Below are 11,955 nucleotides of genomic sequence, written 5' to 3'. Positions count from 1 at the left end.
GATGTTGTCTCGGAGGGAGCCGTTGGGTAAGGTGGAATGGTTCCGCCCTTCAGGGGTGACCAGGACAAGCCGCTAAGCCTAACCTAACTCCAGCAGGGGATGGGGCAGATCGGAAGTTACCTTACCCCCTGCTTAGCTCTCGAATCAAGGACGTACCACGTCACATAAAAAGTACAACCGTCGAGGCCGGGCGCGGTGGCTCACGCCTGTAATCCCAGAACTTTGGAAGGCCGAGGTCGGTGGATCACGAGGTCAGGAGTTCAAGACCACCAAGGCCAAGATGGTGAAACCCCGTCTGTACTAAAAATACAAAAAAATTAGCCGGGCGTGGTGGCGGGCGCCTGTAATTCCAGCTACTCGGGAGGCTGAGGCACAGACTTGCTTGAACCCGGGAGGCGGAGCTTGCAGGTGGCTGAGATCGCGCCACTGCACTCCAGCCTGGGCGACAAAGCGAGACTCCGTCTCAAAAAAAAAAAAGTACAACCTTCGAATCCTGAAAGGGGTGTGTGCGTGTAGGCGGACCTAGGACTCCAGAGTATAAGAGCTGGAACTGACCTCGGGACTGTGTCCCCCACAACACTGAAAATGAGACCTGAGGTGCGGGGCTTTCCTCACAGCCACCGACTTACTCCCATTTAGGCGGCCCCGACTCCTCCCCTCCTCCCTACCTTCCTCATCCTACCCCTCTCTCTGCCCCCACAGTCCCAGCTTCCTTTAGATGGATGGAGGTCTCTCAGGGAGGAGCTTCAGCTTTGTGGACTCAGGCTGCCCTCCCCACTTGCTCTTTAGGCCTCGGGGCACTCTCCGCTGCCTACGGCTCCTGGAGTCTCTGCTCAAGGTTGTAGGTGCTTTTGTTCCCCAGAGGTAGTAGCTGCAGAAAGGCTGGTTTCAGCTCAATATCAGGTCTTTTCCAGTGATCTACATCTGTCTACAGGTGACATGGGCTGCCTTGGGACAATGGTAGCTGTTCAAGTCAAGGCCAGCAAGAGTGGTGTAGAGTGAGATTGCACTGGGTGACTTCTGAGCTAAATCCAACCCTAATATTCTGTGATTCAGTGGCACTCACCCTGCCAAGGAAGGGGCTTCCTTCTTGCTGCAGTTCCCATTGCCCAACATGCATCAGGTCTTACTGATGATTAGAGGACAACTAGGTCACAGCCAAACTTGCCAGGTACTATCAGACACCTGCTTCCTATGGTCCCTTCCTCATGAGGACAGGTGAGGTCATGATCTGCATATGCCTATGTGCCATACAGTGATCATGTGTGCCTGTTTCTGCTGTTCCTACGCACGTATACAAAACCTTTTTATATAACACCATTTTAATGGAAATGCTGTTTTTCCAAAATGAAAGTGGCTGTTACAGATCTGAATGATGCTTATGTAACTTTAAACACTGAATTTGGGTAGATCTTAATTCATTAACAGAAAGGGAAACGGAGGAGTTCTGACATACCCACCTCTCATCATTAAAACAATAGGATCTTTAAGGTAAATCTTCAATAGTCAGGTTGCTAGGGGGGCCTTTTTAGACCCTTCCCCTGCCCTCTTCTGAGGTAGATTAGTTGCAGTAGGAGGAATGCAGGCAGGAGCTGAGGACTGAGGATTTACGGGGGCCTGCTACCCATAGCACTGTAGGGCAGGACACTTCACTTCGTTATGCTTCCATTTCCTCATCCACAGAGACAATACTTCCCCTTTTGTAATTTACAAAATGCTTTCACATATATTATCTATTTCATTTGATCTCTCACTTCTTTGAGGTTGACAGAGCAGATATTATGCCCATTTTTATAGATGCCTGTTTTGTAAATGAGGAATCAGGGTCTGGGAAGGTTAATTGACTCACCTGAGACCTCACAGCTTGTTAAGGAGACAGGATGTCTTTGGACTTTAAGACTAGAACTCTTGACACTTTAACATAGTTCTCTTCTTATCTATAGGATGGAGGAGACACTAGAACCTATCGCTGTCTTTTTCTGCTGTGAACTCCAATTGCATCACCTCTCCTTGAAGCCCTCCCAGATGCCCGCCCTCATGTCAGGGTTTTATAGCCTCGTACGTATCTCTCAGACCACTTGGCACCCTATCTTGCAACTGTGTGCTTATTGGCTTCCCAACCAGAAGGTGGATTGAGACTAGGGGATGTCTTATTCTTTACTGGATTTCTTGTGCCTAGCAGAGTGCCTAACACAGAACAGGTGACTTGTACTTGTTGAGATGAAGTCTCACTCTGTTGCCCCGGCTGGAGTGAAGTGGCGTGATCTTGGCTCACTGCAACCTCCGCCCCTTGGGTTCAAGCCATTCTCCTGCCTCAGCCTCTTGAGTAGCTGGGGTTATAGGCACCTGCCACCACGCCCAGCTAATTTTTGTATTTTTAGTAGAAACAACATGGTTTCACCATGTTGGCCAGGCTGGTCTCAAACTCCTGACCTCAGGTGATCCACCTGCCTTGGCCTCCCAAAGTGGTAGGATTACCAGTGTGAGCCACCATGCCTGGCCTTGACTTTATGTTTAAACCAGTGTTCTTTTGTCCAGGGATTCGTTCGGTGACCTACAGCAAGAAACACATTTTATGTTGTGAGATAAATGATACAAAAGTTTCATGGACAATACTTACCCTGGCTATGTGTGCACACTCATATTTTCTATTGCACGTGTTGTGTTCTATTTGATGGTTTTAAGGTGCCAGCCATGACCTTCTAAATTGAATTCACAAACCACCACCGGATTGTGACCCAGTGTTAAAACAATGCTACTTTCACTCCTGGATGCAGTAGATGCCTTCATGTGTGTCTCAGGGCTCTGGCTGTCCCTGAAAGATGCAGAGGAGATGGTCCTCAAGCATTTCTTGCTCTGAGGTCAAATAAAAGTTTGTATATAACAGATAGAACCCGTTCCAAGGCCAGAGGCACAGGGGTGCAAATAGAACCCAGCAAGGAGGGGTAAATGAGGGAGGAGGGGCAGTTCCCAAGAGGCCTGGTGAGGACCCTGTGCTTCCAGAGACTACAAAAGCAGTGGAGGCGCTACTGGAGCCTGGAACCCCAAACATAGGTGGGGCTTGCTCTCTTGATGCCACAGGCTTCCCACTGCTCTGTCCACAGATGACTAGGAAAAGGTCTGCACTCTGGAAAGCTCTCTAGGGTCATGGTGGGCCTCTTTCCTGTAGTTGAAGTGGTGAGGGTGGTGGGAGGCAAGTGGACCTTCTAACTTCTGCCTAAAACAGCCTCAAAAACAACATCCTGCCTACAGGGCCTGGGCCAGTTGCTGGTTGTGTAACTTTAGATGGTTCATTTTAGGTGGTTCAAGGGAGATCGCTGAAGCCAGGTCTAACAACTCTCCCAGGAGAAAGCCCACTGACTCTCACTTAGTTCCCTACCTGCTGTATCCCCCTTCCTCTGGCCTCTCTGACTGCATGATTGGTAAGAGGCAATTTGGAAACAACAGCAGTGTCCCCATTACCCCAAATGCTAGAACGGGGGGCTAGGTGGGGCAAACAAGGAGTGGCTGTCCCTGTCTGTCTCCTGCTGTGGCTACTGAAGTCAGACTGGGTGTCCCGAGCCAAGGCTGGCGAAAGGGAAACAGCTGGAGGAGCTTCCTCCATGGGAGATGCCTAATTGCCTTTTCCCCACAGAAAATAAGTACAAGGTTGGGCTACTGACCTTTCATGATTATCTCTGATGTCACCGAAATGTTACTTTTTTTCTTAAAACTTAAAAAAAAAAAAAGGAACCCATTGATGTTCTTGGTTTTTCTGATTGCCCCTGCAGTCTCAGTTCTGCTTTGTATTGTTCATGAGTAGGTGGATGTCAATGCCAAGATTCCAGAGCTTGGTGCCCTCCTGTCACAAGGCTTGTATGGTATGGTCCTGTCCTGGCTTCCCAGGGCAGAGTATGGGGGCTGAGGTGGGGTGGGGTGAGGGAGAGAGACGCAGTGGCTAATGACTGAACTGCTGTGGGGGTGCCAGATGCTGAGGGCTGGAGAGGGAGGGAGGAGCTAGTGGTAGCAGGGATAGCTCCTCTGTGCAACAGCCTGGGAAACCTCACTGCCTGCAAGGTGCAGGCATGCTTATCACTCCAACACCACTGCTTAGTTACTTAACCTCTTGACTCAGTTTCCCCTTAAGATGGAGACAACAATAGTACCTACTTTGTAAGTTATTGTGAGGATTAAATGAGATGATATATGAAGTGTTTATGCCTGAAACACTGAGTGTTTAATAGATACTATGCTCATCATCATCATTCTCCTTTCCTCCAAAGCTGTTCCTTCTGCATCCATCTGCCCAGTTCCCCAAGCCAGAAACCTGATGTCACCCAATTCTTTCCCAACTAACTCATGCCTACCCCCAATCAGTCCTGAAAACCAATGGCTCCTCCACTCCCAAAGATTTGTCAGGCCTTTTCCTTCTTTCCATTCGCATGCGTGGCTGGCTGCTGTCTCAGGGGAGGTTGGCAACAGGTTTCTCATCAACCTTTTTCATTCTCTACATCCCAAATTCAAATCCATTCCCAACTCTCCTAGAAAATGCAAATCTGACTCTGTCTTGTCCTGATCCTGTCTGTATGAAATGATTCAGCAGTTCCCTGAGACTTCCAGAAGGAAGCTCAGATGCATAGCTGGGCACCCATGGTCCCCAAGATCTAGCTTCTGTCAGCCTGCCCACCCCATCTCCAGCACTTTCCCCCACAGCCCCCTGTGCTTCTGTCAGGAGAAACTAAGTGCCTGGGATCCTGTTACTGACCTCCTATGCCTCCCTCCCTTTGCACAGGCAGTTCTCTCTGCCTGGATGCCCTTTCCCCCTCCTCTGTGAGCTAACTCCTCATCCTTGAAGATACAATTCAAGTGCCACCTCTTCCTCAAATCCTCCCAGGTCCCAGTCTGACTTAGAAGCTTCTCGGAGCTCCTGTATTTTCATTCTGGTTTACTTGTCTGTTCCCCCACTGCAGTGTAAGCTCCTTTAGGGCAGGCGCTGTCTCTTTTTCTGCACACCCCTAATGCCTCTCACAGAGCCTGGCACACAGTGCTCTGTTGGAAACCAGTCCCAGCGGGCACCTTCCTTTCTGGGCACTGCTGATCTCCCTGGGGCACTGAGCCCGGAAGGCGGGATGCCAGCCTCCTAGGCACTTTCTCCACAAGCCAGTCAGTGATGGAGTTTCAATTCAGGGCACAGCCTGCCAGCACCCTGCCCATCACCCCAGGCAGCAGCAAGCCGCCCAGGAGTCAAATGAAACAAGACCGAGGCCAACTGAGGCTTGGAGAAACCCACAGACACACCTTGCCTTAGCATTCAGAAAGCGCCTGGGGCGGATGAATCCCGAGCAGCGCAGCCCCCCGGCCTTCCCACCCCCACAGTCAGTATTGGGGAAGTGTGCCATAAGGACAAAAATAACTACTGGGGGCCAGAGCCGGCGAGGTTGGCCGGGATTCCTGCCTCCCCTCTACCCACATCGGGAACAGCCCCCTAGCCTCCCCCCACCCTCCGGTCTTGGGCGGCCACGTGACCTGCGCCCCAAGCAGCCACTGAAAGCCTGGCTCCAGCCCTTCTCCTAAATTGAGAGGCGACGAGACCCGATCGAGTTTCTCGGCCGGTATTTACATGTTCCCTATTTACAGACCAAACCTCCGTCTTCCCACGCTCCTCCCTGCTCCGGCAGTGGGCAAAGGAAAGAAGGGGCCTCTCCTGTGCCCCACCCCCACCTCTCCAATCCTCTAGCCCGGGTGCTCTCCGCCCTTCCCTCCCTCCCTTCCCCGCCGCCTGCTGGCCCCTCTGGGGGCACAGCTTAGGTCGCTGTATTCCAAAACCCGGGTGGTTCTTTGAGGTAAAGTGGCCTGGTGGGGGTGGGGAGGGGACCGCCCTGACCCGGGCGGGCGGCCTTGAGACCTTTCAGTGATCAACAGATTGGGGGCCCTTCTCCCGAAAGCTCCCGGGGGCCAGCTTCGTTCTGGCCTCAAGAACTCAGTGGGGAGGCAAGGCAGGTTTTCACCCTTCAGCGCCTGCGGTGCTAAGCAGTCCTCCAGTCCTCCCTGTACCCCCAGCCCTCCTTGTACCCTCAGCCCAGACTGCATACCCATCCTACTCGAAGACACTGGCTGGGAGTCACCGGGGCACGTGAACTTGAAGGACTAGAATCTCAACTCTTGGCCTGCAAAATGGATGGGAAAGTGGGAAGACTGGGAAGGGCCAGCCACTTAGTTTAGGCCAAGATCTATCCTTGTCAAGCAGGCCAAAGTCCAGAGTTAACTGGGTGCCCTCTGTCGAGCCTGGGTCCTAGACCTCTGAGAGCTGTACTTTGGGTCTAGGGAAAGGGAAACTGAGAGAGGATTGATTTCCTTCAGAACTGGGTAGACAGATATTCCCTAAGCAGCTCATTCCAGTATAATACAAACTCAGATAGCTAGCAAAGCCCTGGAAAAGCCAGCCGCCGTAGCTGAGGCAGGAGGATTGCTGGAGCCCAGGAATTTGAGGCTGCAGTGAGCTATGTTGGGGCAACTGCACTCCAGCCCATGGGACAGAGCAAGACCCATCTCCAAAAAAAAATTAAGCCCTGCACTGGAGCTGACCCTGGTCACATGAAGGGGCCCTGGCTTCTTTATGGGGTTGAGGCAGGAGTAAATGAATTGGAAGTGGAGCACTGGCCACAGCCAACTTATTTGAGAGGATGTGACCTTGTAGGAAAGAGGGAGAGTAGATGGTAGATTGGAGATGGCAGAGAGAGGCAGACTTTAAATATTGAGGGAGAGCCTGCATTCTTTGTGACTAATTAATTCACTCAAATCCTTTTTGAGCCCTTACTAAAAGTGAGTCATGCATTCATCTATTTGCATAATTACTGACTCCTTAACCGTGCACCAGGCCCTGTCCTGAGCCTTCAGTGAATAAGACAGTTTCTGGCCTCATGGAGCTTACAGTCTAACAGTGAGGGGCAGTTACTGTACAAAGTGCTAAAGGCTCCAGCAGGGAAAACAGAGGAGGAGGGGGCGGGGAGAAGCAGAGGGAAGGGGAAGAAGGGGAGGAAGGAGGAAGAAGGGGAGGAGTGCGAGGAGGGAGAGGGGGAGGGCAAAGTGGGGATAGCTCAGATGAGTGGGGAGAGCAACAGCTATGGAGGAAATGTTATCTGAAGTATAAACTAGAGTTCAGCATTTGGAAGGGAGAAGAGGAGGGAAAACTAGCCTTCCAGGTAAGGGGCACAGTGAGTACCTGTAAAGCATTAAAGGCATGTTGTAGACACTTTTAATTAATTAATTAATTAATTAATTTTAGAGATGGGCTATCCCTCCATTGCCCAGGCTGGAGTACAGTGGTGTGATCACAGCTCATTGCTGCCTCAACCTCCTGGGCTCAATCAATTCTCCTACCTCACTCTCACAAGTAGCTGGGACCACATACCTCACTCTCACAAGTAGCTGGGACCACAGGTGAGCACCAACACACCTGGCTAATTTTTAAATGTTTTCGTAGAGACAGGGTCTCTCTGGGTTGCCCAGGCTGGTCTCGAACTCCTGAGCTCAAGCAATCCTCCCACCTTGGCCTCCCAAAGTGCTGGGATTACAGGTGTGAGCCACTGTGCCTGACCTCTAGAAACTTATAGTTCAGTACAGCCACCCAGTTGATGGCTGCTACAGGAACAGGAGGAGATGGAGAAATTGCATTTGTGAGTGGAAGAGGGTTAAGCTGATGATGAATAATACCTGTCCAGACAGGGTGAGGGTGGAGGAATCCCTGCTCCTTTGGGTCCACACAGCCCTGCAGGTGTGTGTAGTGGAGACTGTGGCACCAGAGTTATAGTTGCTTTAGAAAATCAGTATTTATTTTATCAAGATAATACATACACATAGCTGAAAAATCAAATAGTGCTAAAAGGCTTGTAACGCAAACACAAGTCCCCCCGGCTTTTCTCCCAGCCCTTATCCTAGTCCCTAGGGTCAACCGCTTTCAATTCTCAGCTGTTTTTTTTCTGGTATTTCCTTCCTTATTTCTACTTTTTTTTTTTGAGACGGAGCCTTGCTCTGTCACCCAGGCTGGAGTGCAGTGGTGCTATCTTGGCTCACTGCAACCTCCGCCTCACAGGTTGAAGTAATTCTCCCTGCTCAGCCTCCCAAGTAGCTGGGATTATAGGCGCACACCACCATGCCTGGCTAATTTTTGTAATTTTAGTAGAAACGGGGTTTCGCCATGTTGGCCAGGCTGGTCTTGAACCCAAGACCTCTGGTGATCCACCTGCCTCAGCCTCCAAATGTGCTGAGATTACAGGCATAAGCCACCATTCTTGGCCCCTTATTTCTAGATAGTATATGTACTGCCATTCTGGATTCATCTAATTTGTTGACTTCTTGTCTTGGTAGTGGAGGATTTTGATTCTCTACTCACTTCTTCCCCTCCCCCACTTGTCAGGCCTCTGAGCCCAAGCTAAGCCATCATATCCCCTGTGACCTGCACGTATACATCCAGATGGCCTGAAGCAACTGAAGAGCCACAAAAGAAGTGAAAATAGCCTTAACTGATGACATTCCACCATTGTGATTTATTTCTGCCCCAACCTAACTGATCAATGTACTTTGTAATCTCCCCCACCCTTAAGAAGTTTCTTTGTAATCTCCCCCACCCTTAAGAAGGTTCTTTGTAATTCCCCCCACCCTTGAGAATGTACTTTGAGAGATCCACCCCCTGCCCGCAAAACAGTGCTCCTAACTCCACCGCCTATCCCAAAACCTATAAGAACTAATGATAATCCACCACCCTTTGCTGACTCTCTTTTTGGACTCAGCCCGCCTGCACCCAGGTGAAATAAACAGCCTTGTTGCTCACACAAAGCCTGTTTGGTGGTCTCTTCACATGGGCACGTGAGACACCACTCAAATTATGTTTATATCATAATCTATAGTTAAACACATATTCAGTGATTTCATTATTGAATTTGTAAATATTGTTTATTCTCGAGGCAAGTATTCTGGTTACATTTCCTTTTCTAAATAACTTTGTCATATACTCTGTTTATATTTCCTTTCTTGTACAACCTTTTTGTTTTTTCTGGAGTTAATTGCCTCATTTTTAATTTGCTTGGTTTTTTCTTTGAATCTCTGGCTCTGTCTTCCCACACCCTTCAACAGTTCTGTAAAACGCCCTCTCAGTACAATTTTGCATATGGCCAAACCTGTCATATAATCTTACTGGTTCTCTTTTTCCCTTGGAGACTTTTGTCCTGGGGTGCCCCATTCTTGCACTTTCCTCTGAACGTGTTGCCCTCTGGGCTGTGGTACACCTGTCATCCTGGGTTTCTCATCACCTTTGCCCTTTTCCTCTTTCCTGGACTCAGTGTTTTCTTCTTTCTTGGTTTACTCCCTTGTTTTGATGAAGCACATCCTCCCGTAGCTTCCTGAGAAAGAGTGCCTGGGAGGTAACATTTTAGACTTCCGTGTTACTTAAAATGGCTTTATTCCATCCTCACACTTGATTGATAGTTTTGGCTGGGTATGGAATTTTAAGTTGAAAATCATTTTCCTTCAGAATTTTGAAGACATTGTTCCTTTATTTTTCAGCTTCTAATTTTGCAGTTCAGAAGTTCTTGCCATTTTGATTTCTGAGACTTTGAGTTCACCTCCGCCCTTCCCCCCAACCCCCACTTTTAGGATTGTTTTCTTTTATCTTGGCTATCTTGAAATGTCACAGTATATTGCTGTGGGTTGCTTTTCATTCCTTTTTCTGGGTACTTGCCAGGTTCTTTAAATCCAATACAGTGGTTCTTAAAGTGTAGTCCCCAGTCCAGCAGCATCAGTATCACCTGTGGGAACACGTCAGCAATGCAGACTTGGGGCCTCACCTCACACCTACTGAATCAGAAACTCCGGTGATAGGGCCCAGCCATCTGTGCTTTAACAAGCCTACCAGGTATTCTGATGCATGCTAAAGCTGAAGAACCTCTGTCCCAAAACAATTTATGTACTTTAGTTCTGGGAATTGCTTTTTTTTTTTTTTTTTTTTTTTGAGACGGAGTCTCGCTCTGTCGCCCAGGCTGGAGTGCAGTGGCACAATCTCAGCTCACTGCAAGCTCCGCCTCCCGGGTTCACGCCATTCTCCTGCCTCAGCCTCTCCGAGTAGCTGGGACTACAGGCGCCCGCCACCACGCACGGCTAATTTTTTGTATTTTTAGTAGAGACGGGGTTTCACCGTGGTCTCGATCTCCTGACCTCGTGATCCGCCTGCCTCGGCCTCCCAAAGTGCTGGGATTACAAGCGTGAGCCACCGCGCCCGGCAGGGAATTGCTTTATAATTTCTTTGAAGTTTCTTCCTCCATTTTCCCTGTTCATTCCTTCTGCATCTCTGATTACTTGGTTGCCAGGCTCCTTGGATCGATCCTCTAATTTTCGTATTATTTCTCTCTTATTAACCATCCCTTTGTTCTGTTTTCTGGTAGGTATCCTCTATGCTATATCCTAATCTATTTGCTAAGTATATTGTTATTACTCTTTTTATTTTTTCTTTATATAATTTTCCAGAGTGCTTTCATGTTCTCTACTTTTTCTTTCTTTTAAGATAATTTTTTTTAAAGAGAAAGGGTCTCACTACATTGCCCAGGCTAGAGTGCAGTGGCTATTCACAGGTATGATCACACTATTGGTCAGCATGGGAGTTTTTTTTTTTTTTCCCGAGACAGTCTTGCTCTGTCACCCAGGCTGGAGTGCAGTGGCGTGATCTCGGCTCACTGCAATCCTGGGTTCAAGCAATTCTCCTGCCTCAGCCTCCCAAGTAGCTGGGACTACAGGTGTGCGCCACCATGACTGGCTAATTTTTTTATTTTTAGTACAGACGAGGTTTCATTCTGTTGCCCAGGCTGGTCTCGAACTCCTGATCTCAAGTGATTTGCCCGCCTTGGCCTCCCAAAGTGCTGGGATTATAGGCATGAGCCACCGAACCCAGCCAGCATGGGAGTTTTGACCTGCTCAATTTTCTACCTGAACTGGTTCCTTCTACCCTCTTAGGCAAGCTGGTGATTCCCTGATCCTAACATAGCACACTGCAGCCCAGAGCTGGGCTCAAGTGATGTTTTCACGTCAGCCTCTGAAGTTGCTGAGACTGCAGGCATGTACCAGCATTTCTTTTTCTTTCCTTTTCTTTTTCTTTTCTTTTTTTTTTTTTGAGATGCAGTCTCACTCTGTTGTCCAGGCTGTAGCGCAATGGCGGGATCTCGGCTCACGGCAATCTTTGCTTACCGGGTTCAAGCGATTCTCCTGCTTCAGCCTCCTGAGTAGCTGGGATTACAAGTGCCCGCCACCACACCCGGCTAATTTTTGTATTTTTAGTAGAGACAGAGTTTCACCATGTTGGCCAGGCTGGTCTTGAGCTCCTGACTTCAGGTGATCTTCCTGCCTCGGCCTCCCAAAGTGCTAGAATTACAGGTGTGAGAATGACGGTGCCTGCCCTCTTTTCTCTTCTCTTTTTTTTTTTTTGAGACTGAGTCTTGCTGTGTCACCCAGGCTGGAGTGCAGTGGTGTGATTCGGCTCACTGCAACCTCCACCTCCCGGGTTCAAGCGATTCTCCTGCTTCAGCCTTCCAAGTAGCTGGGGTTACAGGTGCCCACCACCATGCCCAGCTAATTTTTTTTTTTTTTTTTTTTGTATTTTTAGTAGAGACGGGGTTTCACCATGATGGCCAGGCAGGTCTCGAACTCCTGACCTCAAGTGATCCGCCAGCCTTGGCCTCCCAAAGTGCTGGGATTACAGGTGTGAGCCACCACGCCCGGCCTCTTACTTTTTTTTTTTTTTTTTTTTAAGAAATAGTTTCACGTCCTTTGGACACATAAATTATCTCTCTCAGGATATTAACTTGAATTTTTCTTCCCCCTGTGTTTTGCTTTGCATCATGCTGGAGGCTTTCCTCAGAGGTCTGGTGTTCCTTGGCTGTCCACTCCTGTTGAGAGGGAGGCTGTAGAAATCCAGCTGGAAGCTCTCCCTGT

At 49.1% G+C, this 11,955-nt stretch overlaps 1 long non-coding RNA gene across 1 annotated transcript; it reads left to right on the top strand.

The window, feature by feature from the left end:
• Nucleotides 1-2: 2 nt before the first annotated feature.
• LOC131380938 (uncharacterized) lies at nucleotides 3-8,697 on the top strand. Its single transcript, XR_009209235.1, has 3 exons — nucleotides 3-251; nucleotides 1,944-2,058; nucleotides 8,396-8,697. It is a non-coding gene; the product is annotated as an uncharacterized LOC131380938 (long non-coding RNA).
• Nucleotides 8,698-11,955: the final 3,258 nt, after the last annotated feature.

The sequence above is a fragment of the Hylobates moloch genome, unplaced genomic scaffold (genome assembly GCF_009828535.3).
Source record: "Hylobates moloch isolate HMO894 unplaced genomic scaffold, HMol_V3 SCAFFOLD_13, whole genome shotgun sequence".
In the NCBI taxonomy this organism is placed as follows: Eukaryota; Metazoa; Chordata; class Mammalia; order Primates; family Hylobatidae; genus Hylobates; species Hylobates moloch.
This window is presented reverse-complemented; position numbering and strand designations above follow the sequence as displayed.